Source organism: Lissotriton vulgaris, chromosome 3_1 (assembly GCF_964263255.1).
Source record: "Lissotriton vulgaris chromosome 3_1, aLisVul1.2, whole genome shotgun sequence".
Classification (NCBI taxonomy): domain Eukaryota; kingdom Metazoa; phylum Chordata; class Amphibia; order Caudata; family Salamandridae; genus Lissotriton; species Lissotriton vulgaris.
Genome location: NC_141689.1, coordinates 1,391,790,054 through 1,391,810,801, shown reverse-complemented (window position 1 = coordinate 1,391,810,801; position 20,748 = coordinate 1,391,790,054).

Here is a 20,748-nt window from a genome sequence, read left to right as displayed (position 1 = left end):
ATTTTTTAATTGAAAGTATAACAGGATCAGTTACAATAAAATCGTCCATACGCACACCATGGGCGAGTATCATGGGTAACATTATTTCGAAGCTTTATTAATACAATAATCAATAATGAAAAATCGACATCAATAGGGTTGTCCGTATTCCCAGTCAGTACCCTTCCCTGCCCGCCATGTGCACAAAGACCGCATACATCCCCCATAACGTCAAGGCTAAGTAACTAGAACGTCATAAGGAGTTGCAAGTAGCTCCCATACTGGCGCCATTTTGGTCGAGGCCAGGCAGGTCCAGAGTATAGTTCAATGTCTCAAATAAGTAGCGGCAGGACCAGAATCCCTTTCGGCAGTTCTGGCTTCGTCATTACGAGCACTAGAAAACAAGACATTCTGGGCAATACCACCCTTGACGCAGCTCTTTATGCTACAAGATGGTGTCTTCCATTCAGAAAATATTGTTGGTAGCATTTTGAAAGGAAAGATAAACGGACGTTCTCCTAGTGAGTCTCACATTGTTACATTTATGAAGAATGTTGAAGAGTAGTATGTTGAAAATCTGAAGCCATTGTTCTACAAACTCTCAACCAGCCTTGGATGGAAAAATCCTGAAGAATGTAAAAACTGAAAATCAGTTTTTGTCTGCATAGCATCAGCAGCAACACATGAGTCAGCTTTGTGTGAAGCCGCCATCTTGATTCAATCAATACTGTCCCCCTGCACACATTCAGGGACCTGGTCGCGTCTTCAGGTCAAACGGATTGTGGGACAAGGTGCAGAAAGGAAGAGGAAAAAAGTTCCGCCGGACCCCGGGAGCCAGCCGCCTATGTCGGGGGCGATCTTACGCCACACCAGGGCAACAAGACTTGGGGAGGGGGCAGGAGCCAAGCGCCCCCTCCCAGTCCGCGCCACCACACCGTATGTTGAAAATCTGAAGCCATCGTTCTACAAACTCTCAACCAGCCTTGCATGGAAAAATCCTGAAGAATGTACAAACTGAAAACCAGTTTTTGTCTGCATAGCATCAGCAGCAACACTTGAGTTAGCTTTGTGTGAAGCTGCCATCTTGATTCAATCAATACCGTCCCCTTGCACACATTCAGGGACCTGGTCGTGTCTTCAGGTCAAACGGATTGTGTGACAAGATGCAGAAAGGAAGAGGAAAAAAGTTCCGCCGGACCCCGGGAGCCGGCCGCCTATGTCGGGGGCGATCTTAGGCCATACCAGGGCAACAAGACTTGGGGAGGGGGCAGGAGCCAAGCGCCCCCTCCCAGTCCGCGCCACCACACCGCCCCCCGGGGGCCTCCGTCAAGCTCTTCAGGGAGGCACCGCAGGCAGCGGTTCTTCAGATCAGTGGCTCTCACCGGCAAGGCTCCCCTCCGTCAGCAGCAATCGTTGGCGCTGTGGTTGCGGCCGGAGGCCCCGCCTAGTCAACGCCCCGCCTCTCCATGTCGTAGGCCGCAAGAGTGGGCGCAACTCAGCTGTCCGAGCGAGACTTGGGGAGGGGGCAGGAGCCAAGCGCACCCTCCCAGTCCGCGCCACCACACCGCCCCCCGGGGGCCTCCGTCAAGCTCTTCAGGGAGGCACCGCAGGCAGCGGTTCTTCAGATCAGTGGCTCTCACCGGCAAGGCTCCCCTCCGTCAGCAGCAATCGTTGGCGCTGTGGTTGCGGCCGGAGGCCCCGCCTAGTCAACGCCCCGGCCTCTCCATGTCGTAGGCCGCAAGAGTGGGCGCAACTCAGCTGTCCGAGCGAGACTTGGGGAGGGGGCAGGAGCCAAGCGCACCCTCCCAGTCCGCGCCACCACACCGCCCCTCGGGGGCCTCTGTCAAGCGGCTCAGGGAGGCACCGCAGGCAGCTGTTCTTCAGATCAGTTGCTCTCACCGGCAAGGCTCCCCTCCGTCAGCAGCGATCGTTGGCGCTGTGGTTGCGGCCGGAGGCCCCGCCTAGTCAACGCCCCAGCCTCTCCATCTCGTAGGCCGCAGAGTAGTCGGGGAGAAATCCCGGGAACGGCGGCATGCATTTGGATCGATGTTGCAGCAGGCTGCCATGTAAATAGTTATTTAATAAAACGTTTTACCCTGTTACTTTGCTGGTGTGTTGTATATATTTATAATATTTGCATAGGGTTTGTCGTTATTTTGGGCGGGGTGGGCGGCGGAGCCGAGCTGTCTTGCAGCCATCATGGTGTCGAGCTCAGTTCCTCTCAGTAGTTTCGTATTTCTCATGAGGGGTTGTTCCTAATGTTTCTATTTTAGCAAGGTCAAAAAGAGATCCCATTAGTGGCCTACTGATTTTGCTTGATTCCTTTTGTTTTTTCTAACGATTTTTCACTATCTGCAAAGACTTAACAGAGTATTGCGACTCTGTGCTTGTTTGTAAATAGAGAATGAACCAAAGAGAACCAATTCTAAAACAGTAAATGCTTGGATAACAATCAATCAAATGGAGAGGGAAGCAGGCACGACGGATTACAACGGGGGCAAAGGCCTGCGTTACCTACCCTTCACTATCTGCAAACAGAGAATACTCCCAAAAGAAAAGAGCAGCGTTCAAAGCACATCAGCGTGCATAAACACGAAAATGTTTTTACCTACCACGTACTTGACATTTTAAAGCTTTTGATATTGGCTATTAAAAAACCATTGAAATTCACTGAAAAAGCATAGGTTATAGACCATATATAGTTAGGAATTAGCATTTACAAAACCTTGAAAATTCACTGAAAAAACCATGGGTTATAGACCATATATAGTTAGGGATTAGCATTTACAAAACCTTATTTTACTCACACAAAACCATTGAAATTCGCATATATAGTTAGTTGCATTAACTATATATCGCGCACCCGCAATCCACTGCTGATGATGTCACATATTACATCATTCATGACATGGTCAGTGACATCACTGATGACATCACTGATGACATCTCAAATGACTATATATGGTCTATAACCTATGGTTTTTTCAGTGAATATATATATATATCAAGGCGAAACGCGTCATGGCGACTGGTGGGCTGTTTATTCCTCACGAATAAATGCACTAACAACTGAAGCACGGAGTCTGTGGCTTTACTCGATCTTTCTGTGTGGCGTGGCGTGGCTGCGCTTTCTGCTGCGTTTGCATTGGACTTCACGAATATATATATATATATATATATATATATATATATATATATATATATATATATATATATACATTCTGGGTAGGTCTCAAGTTTAGGTGGAAAGCAGCTCCTGTTAGAGCACTCTCAACACCAGCGACACTATAGATATGCTCACCTCAAATGTCTGCTTTTCTATCAAAGTCTTTAAGCATTGGATTAGCACAGTGCCATCCACGCCGAGATAGAAAAGGACAAAGTCTTTTGCCATTTCTACAGCAAAGTCTTTAAGCATAGCACTAGCACAGTGCTGTCCACGCCGAGCTGTAAAATGACAAAAGCCCTTTACCACTCCAGGCACAGTACCACAGCTTTGAATTGGTAAAATATCAACTCAAGCCAACCTGAAATGAGCAAAAGCAACCCCTGACACAGTGCTTCTCTCTACGTAGAGCTCTTCAGAGAGGTATAGCTTTGTCAAGATACAAGGGAGCACCCAGTATAAGTCAAAACAAATCCCTTTCAGGCATAGAGGGACGCATAAATTATGCAAAAAAGAAGGCGAGAACTCTGGGTAGTTCGCAAGTTTAGGTAGAAAGCATTTCCTGTTAGAGAACTAATGCGCAGAGTACCAGTAAGGAGTCTCGCTGCTGAGTTCTGGACTCATTGAAGAGTATTAATTGTAGATTCAGGGGCTGCCAGGAGAAGGGCGTTACTATAATCTAGTCTTGATAGAATCAGACCCTGAATAAGTAGCCTTTATTTATCAAAACTAGATTATCTAGTTATGTCCCGGGTAGGGCGCTGCGGTCCTCTGATGCCACTCTGATGCCACTCTCCTGAATAACCCACGCTTTCGCCTATCTACCGTGGGAGGGCGTGCTTTTTCCACTTTACTTCCTGTAGCGTGGAATAAATTACCAACGATTCTGCGCAAGGAGCCCAACTTATTGTCTTTCCGTCGAATGTTAAAAACCATTCTTTTCTGGGAAGCATGGGGAGGGCTGTAAAGTCATCAGCTGTTTCTGTAGAGGCGGTTTCTCTTTCTCTTGTACAAGCGCTTAGAGACCTTGGGGTGATAACGCGCTATATAAGTTGAAATAGAAATAGAAATAGAACTCTCAACACCAGCGACACTCTAGATCTGCTCTCCTCAAATGTCTGTTTTTTCTATCAAAGTCTTTAAGCATAGGATTAGCACAGTGCCATCCACGCCGAGACAGAAAAGGACAAAGTATTTTGCCATTTCTACAGCAAAGTCTTTAAGCATAGGACGAGCACAGTGCTGCCCACGCCGATGACAAAAGCCATTTACCACTCCAGGCACAGTACAACGTGCTAATCCTATGCTTAAAGACTTAGATAGAAAAGCAGACATCAGACATTTGAGGTTTCCAATCAAATTTAAATATATATATATATATATATATATATATATATATATATATATATATATATATATATATATATATATATATATATATATATATATATATATATATATATATACACATATATATACATATATATATATACATATATATACATATATATATATATATATATATATATATATATATATATATATATATATATATATATATATATATATGTCAATAAACTTCTCCACAGGCAAGAAGAAGAGGCCACAAGCGGGGAAACAGAGGAGGTACCTTTAATTCTAGTAAAAACCTAGTAACAGGGCGAATGCATTTCGGCTTGATGTGTAGCCTCTTCAGCGCCAGAAGGTTGCAGCAGGATGCGGATGTGGTTCACCGGTATAAATACCAACTCTGCTCTTGCTAGGTGACATATAGACTCCGCCCCCGAACAGCAAGAAAATTGAGTCGCTGTAAGTTTTTAAAGTTGTAGGACGCCCAATGCGCCAACACTGCAAGTCCCAGAATGCTATGGGCAGATGTGAGGCAGAAACGGGGGAAAACGTTTTACGGGCCAAAGTCACCTCTGTAATAACACCGCTGGCATCCCCTCGTCTCCCCAAACCGCACCAACCATGGAGTCCCGGCACTGATGTTAGCAGGGGCAGGTCCGGAAATCCAGCCCGCCCGGCGTGGGGCGAAATCACTCCAACACTGCTCTCGTCGTTTGCCGAGTCTGAAGGTGGGCCCCAGTCCTCCCAATAACTTGGGTGCAAAGAATTCCACATCAGCAGAAGGACCAGTGTGACCGGGGCCAGCTTGCAGTGCGGGGGCCTCCTACAGCGTGATGCTGGTTGTCACGCGAAGTAAAATGTCAATAAACCTCTCCACAGGCAAGAAGAAGAGGCCACAAGCGGGGAAACAGAGGAGGTACCTTTAATGCTAGTAACAACCTAGTAACAGGGCAAATGCATTTCGGCTTGATGTGTAGCCTCTTCAGCGCCAGAAGGTTGCAGCAGGATGCGGATGTAGTATATATATATTTTATTGACATTTTACAAAAGATGTCAGTACAATTGTACATCAACCGCGGCATACAGAAATGTAGTAACCTTAGTGCAACTATTATGTAATTGCACAACCATGTTTTACACCATTATCATATACAGGGCTTCATATATTATTGCATAGGTTAATACCATGTTACTTGTCTAGCTACTTAAACATGCCTTTTATCCCAACACAACTTCCTTACTACCCCTCCCTCCCCCCACCCCGACGTCCCTTAGAGTCTTGTTAAATACCATGTTCTCATATATCTAGTCCCTATTCTTGTGTGTTATCTGAATTTTGTGAGTCAATTATCACAGTCTGAGAGTTTGTGTTTAGCTCATTCTGCAGGACGTTTATCATCACTGACCATGCTAGGAGGTCGTCCGCCAATTTTCCATCTTTCCTAACTAATTTCATTCTTACTCGCTCAGCAGTGGCCCATTTGCACATATCTTTTAACTATCTGTCTACCTTAGGGGGCAACGGTCTTTGCCATTCGATTGCAATGCGTCATTTTGCTATGATTAAACCAAGCAGAGCAAATTTCCTACTTAACTTCTTATTTTTAGGTGTAGGGAGGAGACCCAGTAACACTGCTCCTATCTCTCTTGGGATCTCCCACCGCGAAACAGTTTTGATTTTTTGCAGCACTTCATCCCAGAAGTTCGTCACCTGTGGGCACGCCCAAACAACGTGTACAAAGTCGCCCTTTGTTTGCCTACATCTATGACATTCGCCGGACCTTTCTGGATATATTTTACTGAGGACTTTTGGTGTGAGGTAAGCCTGATGCATGTATGAGTTTAAAACAGGTGTTAGAGCAGCTCAGTTTTACCCCTTCATGTATCTTTTCCCAGTCGTTCTCTGTGATTTGTCCCCCCATTGCTTCCTCCCATTTCTGCTGCAATGGAAGTGGATTTATTGGCAAGTCCTCCCTAATTGCCCTATGTAGATGTGTTATCAAGTGGCGACCTTGTGCCATGTTTAACATCACTTATAGGGTCCTTGTTACCGGGGGCTCCTCTGGGAAGGTTGGCCAGATCTCTCTGGCCACTTGAGAGACCTTAGCATACTGCAGGAATTGCTTTAATCCTAGATCGTATGTCTCCTCCGCATTTTCCAGCAAGAGAAACTGGCCATTGTGATATAGGTCACCCATCATTATGCATCCCCCTGCCTTCCATTTACGGACCGACATTGACTCCGCAATCGTATCAAACCCCGGGATCTCCCAAAGAGGAGCATCGGGTGCATTTGGTGCGCGCTTCACCACTCATCTCACCACGTTTTCCCATGTCTCCGCCACGTGCCTGATAAGATACAGAGATGTCCAAAGGGCACCTCTCCCTTGCATTAATAACTCCAGCAGCGAACCTTCTTCATAAGACCCCGCCATGAGCCTTTTTTCCCAGTTGTCTTGATCATCTAGCCAGTGGACTGCATGCTGTAGCTGAGCGGCCATATGGTAATAGTCAATACAGGGTACCTCCACTCCTCCTAGCTGCCACAGCCTCTGCAGTGTTGTATGGCTAATACGCTTACGTTTATTGCCTCACAACAGTTCTGTTAGCAGGGTTGGCAAGAGAATGTTTTTTGCATAGGGTTGCAGTTCCCCATACATCTCTAAGGTGCGCCTCCTGCAACATATCTGTAAATGCAACCGTCATATGTGGTTTAGTGTGTAGCCGAGTGAGTTCTCAATCTAATTTCCCATCTAGAACACAATTTACATCTCCCATCATTATTGTCTCCTCTCCCATATATGGTGTAGCTGCTCTCATAGCAGATGGGAAAAACTCTGCACAGTCGGAATTTGGAGCATAGGCATTAATAATACACAATTCTTTCCCCTCTAATGTGCCCTGCACAATCACAAAGCAGCCTTCAGGGTCTATTATCTTGTGGAGAGGCTTAAATCGGACCCCCGGTGCCACCCATATTAAGGCCCCTCTTGCAAAGCCAGAGTATGAGGTGGCAAATATCTGGCCTCTCCATCTGTGTCTAATACACGGGATGGGGTCCTCCCACACATGGGTCTCTTGTAGACATGCAATTGACACTTTATATCTTTTCAGATATGCATAGACCGTCTATGTTTCTCATAGGCTGCCAACCCACGAACATTCCATGTGAGCGCTTTTACTGCCAACCCTGCCATAGCCACCGATGTACTATGTCATCCCCACCTCCCAGCAGCGTAGTCTCATGTCTCAAAGACTGCTTGTATGTTTGGAATAACATTCCTGCAGACTCACCCATAGGACTCTGTGTCCTCAAGGACATCCAACGTACCCCAACTATGAAAACTAAACAAACCAACCCTTCCCCCCCCCCCCATGGGCAACCTAGCTACACTCAATGCTTCCCGATCCCGACAAGACCAAGCTCGCTGTGGCCCCCCCATACCTCCCCGCTGAACTTTTGCAACAAAATTAAAAATGTAAATCCTTCCCTTTTAAGCTACCAGGAACCGGGCAGCTAGTCGGGCGCGAGTCTTCAAATCAAATTCATTCGGAAAGTTCCATTTGTATGATATTTATGGTTCAGAGAACAGTTTCTCTTAGATTCAAAACATATTTACTTCAATTTGAGATTATAAAGTGCGCGAGTGCATTTTGTTCCATAGCTGCAATTTCCTACGTATGCTTTTTAAATGGATCTTGCAGTACTTTTTATGTGTGTGCCAAAACTATACTTAGTGTCCATTCTAAAGTGCTTGTGCTTTATACGTGCCATAAATGTTATAAAGTGCGCAATTTCAAACCAATCTTATCTATTTAAATGTCATCTATCCATTAGAATCTATGACCAAACAAACAAAATGGGCAATGTACCCCATAAAGGACCTAACACCTGACCAGTTATCCCTGAGTTTTATATATAATGGGATTTCTCCATCAATTGTGTGTGCACACTGTTAAAGCACCCACTGCCACGGTGCAATCCAAGACAGGATTATAACAAACAGAATAAATCGCAAAGGTGCACCACTTAATAGCAAAAGACAATAGACACATCTCAAAACATCAGGTCCGTATCCAAGGTATTTTTCAAGTGATATCTTCTTTTATTAAAAAAAATATTTTTCTTTCATAAAACGACCACAGCTGACGCGTTTCGTCCAATAATGTTCTTCTTCAGGGTGTTTAGGCAAGATGGGCGGATACTCCTAAAGAGAAATCAACATTAGAGTCGCCGTAGTGAGTATGTATTACAGGCAGGATTATACCAAGCTCATATCCGCTATACTTTAATTGGGCCAGGATAAATATTTCCTGTTAGGCAAAGCAGGAGTCCCGGGTGTTCAATATTATATGTTGTTAGAACCTGTGTGTACTATTCTGTCCACTGTTCTTCTTTCTCCCTGCTGTTTTCGATGGTTCAAACAATACATATTCTCTATTCAAGATTCTCGCTTTTTCTGAGGCTGTTTCCAAGATTGAGGGTGGGTAACCCCTTTGAATAAAATGACATTTCATTTCATCCTCTACTTTGTAACACTCTTTAAAGTGCTACATGCTCGTTTTGCTCCATAGAATTCCCCAAAGGGAATACTTCTTATAAGGAGTGTCGGATGCGAACTACTGGAGTGTAAAATTGTATTCCCCGCTGTTGGCTTCCTAAAAACTGTAATTTCTAGTTTGTCCTCCTTCACCCACACCTTTATATTCAAGAACCCAATAGACGTTTTGCTCCTATTTCCCACAAAGTTCAAATTCAATTCATTCTCATTAGCTCACAAATAAATTGATCTGCTTCCGTCCCCGTGCTCTGCCACAGCACGAAGACGTCATCAATAAATCTTAGCCAAATTAATATCCTTTCTGTTCATAGGTCCAAATTCAGCCCCCGAGCACCTGCTTCTCCCACCAGCCAAGATGTAAATTTGCATAGCAGGGGGCGAAGCAGGTGCCTTTCGCTGTCCCTTGTTCTTGTTGGAACAACTCGTTTCCAAACAGGAAGATATTCTTTGTCAGACACCACTCCATCATTCTAGCAGCATCCGGTTATGTTCTGCAAATCTCATGGATTTCATTCTTAAAAAGTGTTCTGTTGCTCTTAAACCATCTCTAAGTCTGATACTTGCATACAAAGTTGATATGTCTAAAGTCATGAGCCCCATGTTCTGTTCCCATTTGACATCATATGTATGTTTGAGGAAATCTGCTGAGTCTTTTAAGTATGATGGAAGGGTTTTGACAATTGGATTTAAAAGGAAATCAATATACTTGGAGTCATTTTCAAAGAGACTATCTTGAGCCGGTATTATTGACCTCCCTAGTGGATTTTGTATTTTTTATGTACTTTGGGGATCATATAAAAACAGGAATGACTGGTTGTTCTTGTTTTAAAAAACGATATTCACCCCAACTTAGTTCAGTTCCCTCCATGTACTCAATCTCCCAAAGAATTATTCTTTCACTCCTTCGTAATCCGTCACTGTACTCCTCTTATAGTAATCTTTATTATTAAGTTGATTCCATGCTTCTTTCCTGTAGAGATCTCTTCCCCATAACACCACATTTCCTCCTTTGTCCGAGGGTTTTACTATTACTTTTGGTTCCTTCTTGATCTTACTAATTGTTCGGAAAATTTTCAGTTCACTGTGTTTCTTATAACTTCCTGTCTCTTGATATAATCGTCTCAAATCTCTTGTGACATTCTCTGAAAAAACGTCCAAATTATCCCTTGTCATGTGAGGTATATATCTCAATCTTGGTCAAAAGGGGGTGTGGTCCTCTCCGTCCAAGGCTAGATTTGTAGAGCCTATTGCAAGATCATTGGATAATTCTTCTTTGTCCTATTAGTCCTCATTCTCATTTTGCAGAGAACACATATCTTCCAGGACTGATAAATTTGACACTGCAAGGTTGGCTGGGACTGATGGAAAAGGTATTTCATCTCTTTTTTTGGATAGTGTTCGTTGTACCCATCATTTAGCGAAATTTCATCGCATAATTGAATTAATTTTTGAGGCAATACGATAGATCTAATTCCAAGGTTGCCTTGTCTTCACTGGATAGATTTATTGAGCTTAGATTGATGATCATGTTACTTTCTTTTATTATTTGATCTTCTGTTTTTGAACACATTGATCTCACTGTTGCTTCTAGTTGTGTTGCACCTGTGTCTTAAGATCCCTCTCCTCAGTTTGCTTTTCCCCTTGGTCTTCCCCATCCCCTCTTGTTTGGTGGTCTGTTCTTTGGTCCAATTGTAACAATACAATTAATCTGCTACCGTGAGTCTTGGAGTAGGTGCTCCTTTTCTTGTAATAATCTGTTGTTCCAATTCTGAACCAGTATCAGAGCTTATTTTGCTTTGCAAGTTTTCTTGTTGGGCTGTTTTGCTATTTTGTAATCGTTCTCGCCTTACTGTGTCAAATCATTTAGCTAATGTATATATATGTGATAATACAATAGACCTACTTCCAAGGTCGCCTTGTCTTCACTGGAAAGATTTATTGAGCTTAGATTGATGATCATGTTACTTTCTTTTATTATTTGACCTACTGTTTTGAGTTGGAACGCATTGATCTCACTGTTGTTTCTCTTTGTGTTTCATCTGTGTCCTTAGCCCCCTGTCCTCTGTTTCCTTTCCCCTTTGGTCTTCCCCCTCCCCTCGTTGTTCGGTGGTCCGTTCTTTGGTCCAATTGTAACAATGCAATGAATCTGCTACTGTGAGTCTAGGAGTAGTTGCTCCTTTTCTTGTAATATTCTCTTGATCCAATTCTGAACCAGTATCAGAGCTTATTTCGCTTTGCCAGTTTTCTTGTTGGGCTGTTTTGCTATTTTTTAATCGTTCTCTCCTTACTGTGTCAAATCATTTAGCAAATGTATATATTTGTCCATTCTCATAATCCAATCGATCTTGCAAAAATGGGGTAGCTTTTCTATCCTTTATTCTTTTTCAAATTTTTCCAAACGATTTTTTAGGTTACTTTTAAATTTGGTTATTCTGATTTGATCTCCTTCTTTATCTAAGATCTCGGGCAATTCCTTTATCTTCCCAATCACTTAATTCCTTTCAATTTCGGCATATTTGAGACAAAAATTTTGATCAAGCCCATGAAGCTCTTCGCTGTTCTCCACCCATTCTCTCAAGAGCCCTGGAGTAATCATGATTCTTAAACCTTAGGGTACTCGGCCCACCTGCATGTATTGTTTCAAGGAGGCAACCTCCCACCAACATGATATTTCTCTCTTTTTAAATTTTTCTAATTGTTGCAAATTTGTTTCAATATCATTATTGATTGATAGCCTAGAAGTCCCAATGCCATTATTCAAATCCCTAGGTGAAATTGAATCTGTAAAAAGTTTCAAAGCCTCCTGTTCTCAAGCTGCACATTCATCGTCACTCATGTTTCCTTTCCATCGCCAGTGAGCCCCCTCGCTGGTCTGCCACTTTTTCTCTCTCCTTTCAAATCAGAGAGCTAGTCGCTTCGCAACGACTCCCGCTGCCCCAGCGCTTGCCTTCTTACCGGAGTTTGAGTACGCCGTCGTCGGTGAGAATCCTTTGATTCCCATCCCGCGAGCACTCTTTTTCTCCTCCTCCAAGAGCAGCTCTTGGAGGAGGGGACGCCGGGGCACAGGGTCAAGGCTGATTTGCATATGGCCATGTCTAAACTGGGGTGGTGTGGAGTGCAAAAAAAGATGGATTTAGGCCCAGATCTCTGTACTGGGGTGAATGTATGACATTGTTCTGCATTCTGTCCATCAACTGTTGTTTTGCATTTGTCACCCCGAGCGGGATGGGTATGCTCAGACGTGATTCCCATGCTCTCCACACCACTGGAGTCAAGCTATCCTGGCTGATGACGGCTGATAGCCAGAAACCGGTCCTAGGATGCTTGTTTCTGGTCCAGGAAAGACATGGCTTGGCAGTTCGGGTTGGACTGTTCCCATGAGGCACAGGGTCATGGCTGATTTGCATATGGCCCTGTCTGAACTGGGGTGGGGTGAAGTGCAAAAAAACGATGGATTTAGGCCCAGATCTCTGTACTGGGGTGAATGTATGACATTTTTCTGCATTTTGTCCATCAACTGTTGTTTTGCATGGGACGCGGGGGCACGCCTGCCTTGTGACTTTTCCTCCGTTTCTAATGTGGCTGTTACTGGCGTGCTTCCTTAGCATTGGTGGTGCAGTTATGAGACATTCGCCACTCTTCAGATATGCAAATAAAACACCTTGTTTGTTGGAAAAAGAGACGGTACTGGCACTTCGTTGGTTTTCACTCTGGCTTTATTTCTTCCTGATTGTTACAATCAACTCCTTGGGAGTTTGTGGGATGTGCAGCAACCCGGGACCATTCTAGGATTGCCGTGACTACCCGCTGGAACCTGTTGAGGCTTGCTCCTTTCCTCACGCCCGACTGATAACCGCCTGGATTAGAGTGGCAGTGTGCCGGCGTGAGCGGTATCCTAGAGCCTGTCAGGTTGGAACTCGAACTTTGAAGCTGGTGGACACGGAAGCTGCAATGCGAATGAAGATGGCCGCTGCCAGTGTTCCCTGATCAAACATCAGAGAAATCACTTGCAGGCATGATCCTGACTGCTATTTATGCGAGAAGTGAATATGCTCAAAGGAAAGAGGAGCTTTCACAAAAGATAACTGAGGTGATTCACCTTTGTGCCACATCACCGATTATCATGTGTACCCCTGTGGCGCGACCCCGCGCTCCCAGGCAAAAGCAAATGGCTGCGCAGAGATACGTAAAACTTTATTGAGATGCTGCCCATCACAGCTGCACTGAAAACCGTTGAACCCCTGTAGTGTCGTGAGTATGTCGCCGCGAATTGGGGTAACTTCCATACCCCGTGACACGCTAAGGACACCATATAGACTGAGAGTGGGGCACAATATTGTAAAAATACCCGGGACGATTAACAACCGCACGCACTGAACACCTGCACTGCTGTGGCACCTATTCGAAATAGCGCTAATAACTGGTGGCAACCTACTGAGTCCCCACCGTAACTGCCCAGCTGCTCCAATGCACGAACTGCACACCCATGACCCCAGGAGGCTGCCTGAATAGACTATTAATACCTGCACAATACATGGACAAACATCAGGGCACTGCACCACTGAGGAGAAGCAAAGTACCATATGAGCCCGAAAACAAAATACCTAACCACCAGATCTCACAGAAGGAGCCAGCCCCCAGCAATTTCCTCATTGCTAATGACAACCCCTATTATACCACTGCAACCCCAGTGAAACAGACTGGTTGGATCTGAAGGGTGGCACCGGGTCAACACTCATCCTAACCCTTAATTAGCCCAATACACAAAGATTAACTCCCGCACTCATTCTCCCCAGGCTGCAAAATATGTACGCATCAAGGAACATGGGCAAACTTGACAAATAACAGCCCAAACTATCATTCGATACACGTCGCACCCCCAGGCCACACAGGAACTTTCTGATACTGAGATCGACTCAGAACGTTCCAGAGACTTTAACATGGACTACCTTTGATCTTCTCTCCTCTCCACTGATCCACGTATCGTCCAAGAATGTTGCTGATACCACTGTTCGCCCCACTCTTTTTATGTCATGTTCTACACCCCCGTTTATTCGCATGTTTTAACACCATGGTTCGTAATGTGCAACAATGCATCTATCCTTTGTTTAATCTCTGTAACTTTCTATCTTACTCATTCCCTTGTTAACACGCTGGATCCAGGTCTTTCCAGCACCCTCGGTGACCATCCCTGTGAAGAATGCCAGTACCGGCCTGATATTAAAATGGTGGCTGAATTTTCTCCCGGGCCACATCTTCCTTTCCCCTCTGCTATCATTTGTTTCCAATGTTTCTACGATCTCCTTATTCTGCCTACGCTCTTTCACCCTTAACTCACTTCTTTCTGCTAGCCTTCCAATTTTAGACCATGAGGGTTATTGACTTTGATTAAGCTACGTTCAGTTCGGCAGACTACTTATTTTATTCTCATGGTTTTTCCCTTCTACTTCCATCGCTAGCTGCTCTAAGGCAAAAGGCGTCTGTACTAGTGTACCTACTCTCATTTCCCCCTGTCTGCTGTATTAGTCCTCCCCTACCGCCCAACTGTCCCTAAACGGCCTCCTTGTTTGTGCCCCTTGCCAAAGCACTCCCTCTCCCCTTGTTGGGGAGGGATCCAGCATTTTTGCCCCGGAGTCTCTTTATCCTCTCTGAAAGAGTCCACAGTGTTAAGGGTTTCACACATAGAGGAAAAAGGCCTTAATTGGCCTCCTTGAATGTGCCCCTTACCAAAGCACTCCTTCTCCCCTTGTTGGTGAGGGATCCCAGCATTCATGCCCTGGAGTCTCAGACACCCCTCTGAGAGAGTCCACAATGTTAAGAGATTCTTCACATAGCGGAGGTTTGGGAATGTTCTCATTATTGCTGGGAACCCAGCACCTCACACCGTGAAAGTCGCTCTCATTGAAACCTTTTGATAATCTCCTCCAGGCTGATACCTCAACCCTCTGATGTACTTCGGCGACAGAGCAACCTTGAGCTGATAACCGGTGGAGTTACCCTACACAGCTATTGAGGAGTTGGCTCTGGTTCTCCGCTTGGCCATCACCTACCCATCCGATCGTCAGACACTGTTTCTTCTCTTGTCGCCCCTTGTGTTTTCCTACCCTGCCCTCTTCTCAGTCCCCCCTCACTCTTTCTCTTCCATTCCCTCCCTCTCTTCACCAAATCTCTCTCCCCTGCCGGCCTTTCCCTCCCCATACCTGAGCCATCCCTTTGTAACTCTTGTATCTCTAGTAACTGAAACTGTTGTAACTACTATGTTTTGATGCAATTGTACTTCCCCATGTAAATCGCTCTGATACCTCCGGGTTTAGCCAGCGCTATATAAAACTTTTCAAAGAAATAAAATAAATAAATTACGCATTTCGGCTTGTTCACAATGACGAGCCCTGTTTGCTTTTTTGTTTAAATACACAATCACTTTCTTGAAAAATATACATAGAAAGAGGACAAGTGTTGTTGTTGTTTCAAGCACACTAAGTAAGTTAAATAGTAGTGCCATCTTGGAGGATATATTTCTGCACACTTCTCTCATTATGTCTGTCCCAAAAACAATTAATCACCAATTATTCAATTGTTTCCAATCAAACTGTGGTGGCCTTCAGGCTACCCCCACGGTCCTATTGAGACCATGAGAACAATGGCCAGGCTTCGGGGATGAGGTACCGGCAGTGGTGGCTGGTGACATTTGAAAGTGGTTGGCGTAAACTTACTGTCGGAGTGCACCGCGGCGAGCAAGCGCAGCGAACGAGTCCGAACATCTTAAGCTTCTCCCCCGAGAAAATGTTGAAAAAGAATGGGTAAATGGTGCATTTTCAAGCAAATTTGAGAAGCAAGAAGCAATTGTGAAAGTGCAGTTATTACATTAATAAAGGGATGTCATATTTCCCTCTGCCTTTCCACTAAGTCTGTAATGAATTATCCCGGAGGTGAGTTTGAGTCCTTCCCCTTTTTATTTTTATCAGTCTCCCATTACAAAGGCAGTGATTAAAATTTTAATAAATATTAAAACCTTCCATCCATAAACTCGATCCTATTCTGTCCTACCCTATTTGCGTAAATCCTCGAAAAGGTGAATTCCTGTTAGTGCAACAGTCTACTGTCAAGCAAGCTTTCAAACCATAAGCAATTTAAAGATATATGAAAGGTCTGAATCTAGGAAAACCAGAATACAGTTGTCAGGATACAATGCACCAAAGAGCAGGAAGCCCTGTGGAGCAAACGAGTGTGAGGTGTGTTTGAATAGCAAATGACTCTAACTTCTGCCATGCTGTGTATAGATGTTTATATATATGTGCCTTTTGGAAATGTAGTTGACCACTGCGAAGGCCTAAGTTCCTGTAATGCTCATTATAGCGGCACATGATTGGGAAATGTGCTTTGGCACCTCTGGAGACCCAATAGTTTCTTTGTACTGAAACCTCCCCAAACAATTTCTCTTTTACAATGAGGGATAACATTAGGATACATGTGTGCCAAAGCACAAAGCAACAAACACCATCAAATCAGGAAAAGCTATAGAAATGTAGAGATTACGTGCGCTAGCGAACCTTATGCTTGCAAGCAGTGACCGTGAGCTATAGACCCCATATGCACAGCATGTGAGGGCAGTGGGATGTGGTTCCTGACATTTTCTCAAATACTTGGAGCATTAGTGTTACCCATCTTGCATTGGACAAAGAGAAAGGAGAATGACGGAGACCGAGGAATAATCACACCATCCTAAAGCAACTTGTGGCTTACAACACTTTTCAGTTCTCCTAAAATGCCAGCTTGTATAACTTTACAATGCAAGCTCCTACGTTATTGGGCTCTTGTAAACCATAAATAGCAATCAAATATGGGAACCTCTTGAATGCAATGTAAAAAAAACACATTACAATGTCCTCCTATAAATAAACCTATTGAGGTTGTTTGTGATGGGTTTACAGGAGCTGTAAAAAATAACCCGCACTTCTCTAATGTGGAGCGGAGGCACACTGCACAACTCAGATCACCAGCACAGAGTTTTCATTTCAGCAAAGCAATGCATAGCAAAGAAACAGGGTAAAGTGTAAAAAAAGGTTATATTAACTGGTTCCATGGGAGACTTTACTTACGTTGGTCTCGTTTGTACCTTGGATAATACACAAAAAATGGAGAATGCAGTTTTAAACACCAATGGTGTATTTTCTTTATCTGAAAAGAAAACGGACACATGTGTGACAAACTAAAGCTGGCGAAACAGAAATCTATCTTGGAAACCTGTGGTCAATCAAAACATGACCGTACTAGCAGGTATTCGACGTTTCATTAACACAGGAGTCCCCAGTCATTAGTAAGGCTCGACACGAAGACAAAGTCGTTCCTTTGAATGAAAGAGAGGATGTGTGCCAAACTAAAATAAACATTATTATTTTTTTTTATATCCTGCAAGGACATGCGTCAGCAAATTCCGAAGAGGCTAAGGAATGGTTTACTTGCAGACAGCTATAAACAGGTGCCGGGTAGTTGCATCACAAATACCATTACCACAAAGACAACCATAAGAAGGGGGCACACAAACCAACATGCTGTAACCCAAACAGCTCCCTTAAACGAAGCCTTCCATGCACAATAAACGGTAACCACGCTGTAAAACCACCCTGCTTCTGAAGCAGGGTGGTTTTACAGCGTGGTTACCGTTGATTCAGGAATTAAAAGATAGTCATAATAACATAAGCCTCTTCCAAGCATCGCAGTGCTCCTTTCTCGTGATTATCAAGGGATCCGATCCGACTGAGGATGTAAAGCTTTTCATCTACAGTAATCCCATGACCCGCCCATCAACATACTAAATCGTAACTTTATAGTAAAAAGCTGCAAGAAGGCGCCAAACAAAATGATTCGTGGTCATTATTATAACGTTCTAGACTAAAATGTACCTTTTGGATACGAAAGGTGAAAAAACGGCTACTGAACGCAATGGACAACGTTGATTTGGATTTTATGAAAACAGTTGGGCACATTCGCAAAAGGACTTACAGGTACCCATTTGCAACCATGCGGTCCCTTATTTACACACCCGCCCGATAATCACTTGTCACAAGCATCAACCATTTAAGCAACAAGCTTATCGCATGCATTTATTTATCCCCGGCATGTAGTAGTACTAGTAGAAGTATTTATTTTCAATCCCATGTACCGTATTGCACGAGGCTTCGTCATGGGCTATTGAGCAACCAAGCAAGCAACTCAACCGTTCCTCCTTTCTTCCCGACTCCCGAGTAAGAAGCCTGTGTGGATGACGGTCGGATGTATGTAAAGCTCAGTCTTGTTTTTCTGCCCAGGCCAGAGTGGGTCAAATCAGCGATGGAATCGAGCGAGGCAGCTGGTAATATTACTTGGTTTAAGCCATGGATAACTCCAGCCCACCTTTCACCAAATGGTGAGTGTAAATATATCTATAGCGCATTTGTGCATATTAACACCTTGTCAAATAAATATCCAGCGACAGTTCGGGAGTGGGGGTGGTTTTATGTGCAATAATCGACTGTGCAATGCCGCATTATATAAACTCTTGTCCCTTCATGATCGGCAACTAATAAACTACGTATGTTACTACAATCTATCCAGGGTATGTATGCCACATTCAGTCGCAGCTCGCAATGCGCGCGGGGGTGGGGGCCGGAGGGGGGTTTACAAATAAAGTTAAAAAAAAAAACTTAAACTTACCTGACGGGGTCATTCCGTGCCGTCTCTGCTGTCTGCTCCTGGGCTGGGGTGTTGGAATGGCGCCCTCTCAACTTCTTGCGTGAGAGGCTGGCTACCCCTGGCTCTCAGCCAATCCAGATGCTGCTTCACTACTCCAGCAGCACCAGGATTGGCAGAGGGCAGGGATACTCCCTGCCCGTTAGGAGACCGGGGGCAGCGCATCAAGCAACCCTCGGTCTCTTAAGGAGAAGGCCAGTGCGCATGTTCGGGCTGAATCAGCAGATGAATCCTGGTGTTGGAGGTGATGAGTCCTGAATAAAAATCATCATGTTAATTTACACTTTTACTTTGCTAACATTGAAATCAGCAGATGAGTCATGATTTTGGAGAGGATGAGTCCTGAATTCAAATCGTCTTGCGGATTTACACTTTTATTTTGCTAACATTGAAATCAGCAGATGAGTCCTGATTTTGGGGATGATGAGTCCTGAATTCAAATCAACATGTTAATTTACACTTTTATTTTGCTAATATTGAAATCAGTAGATGAGTGAGTCCTGATTTTGGAGATGATGAGTCCTGAATTCAAATCATGTTGATGATTTACAGCTTTACTATGCTAACACTGAAACCAGCAGATGAGTCCTGATTTTGGGGATGATGAGTCCTGAATTCAACTCATCTTGCTGATTTAGAGCTTTATTTCACCAACACTGACATCAGCAGATGAGTACTGATTTTATTGCTGATGACTCCTGAATTCAAATCATCTTGCTGATTTACAACATTACTATGCTAACACGGAAATCAGCAGATGAGTTCTGATTTTATTGCTGATGACTTCTGAATTCAAATCATCTTGCTGATTTACAACTTTACTATGCTCACACAGAAACCAGCAGATGAGTCCTGATTTTGAAGATGATGAGCCCTGAATTCAAATCATCTTGCCGATTTAGAGCTTTATTTCACCGACACTGAAATCAGCAGATGATTCCTGTTTTTATTGCTGATGAGTCCCGAATTCAAATCATCTTGCGAATTTACACTTTTATTTTGCTAACATTAAAAACAGCAGATGAATCCCGGTTTTGGAGCTGATGAGTCCTGAATACAAATCATCATGTTAATTTACACTTTTACTTTGCTAATATTGAAATCAGCAGATGAGTCCTGATTTTGGAGAGGATGAGTCCTGAATTCAAACCATCTTGCTGATTTACTACTTTATTTCACGAACACTGAAATCAGCAGAGGAGTCCTGATTTTATTGCTGATGAGTCCTGCATTCAAATCAACTTGCTGATTTACAACTTTACTATGCTAACACTGAAATCAGCAGATGAGTCCTGATTTTGGAGAAGATCAATCCTGATTTCAAATGATCTTGCAGATTTAGAGCTTTATTTCACCAACACTGAAATCAGCAGATGATTCTTGATTTTATTGCTTTTTTTAATTATACTTTTAATAACACACATTATACATTCTATAGCTGTTTACTCCACATACAGAAAAATTCAGTGTATTTTTACAGCCAAGCAGTTTACCAAAGAAAAAGAAAACAAAAAATCAAAAGAAAAATCAAAAAGAGACATTATGCTTTTCATTATTCATAGAACCCCATATTTTAAAACATCATCACAAATTGAACGAAATCCTAAAGATAGACCTTTTACCCTATCCCGTCCCTCCAGCGAGCTAAAGGCTCCCAAATTCTTACTCCTAGGGCTCTCCCTGCCCTTCCCTTCCTAGCATAAATAGGTTTCTCTAAATGATATCCTGCTATTACATTCGCCAGCCATGTTTGCATTGCCAGGGGGGTCTTGTCCAGCCAAGCCCTTGCTAGTGTTAATCTGAAAACTGACATGACTACAAACAAGAAATCAGCCTGTGCAAAATTACTTCCTACTGATCCAATTCCCAACAAAATCCAGATCGGGGTTAAAGTTATCTGTATTCCTAATGACCTATCCAGGAAACCTTCTATATCCTTAATTAAGGTATGCAGCTGTGGAC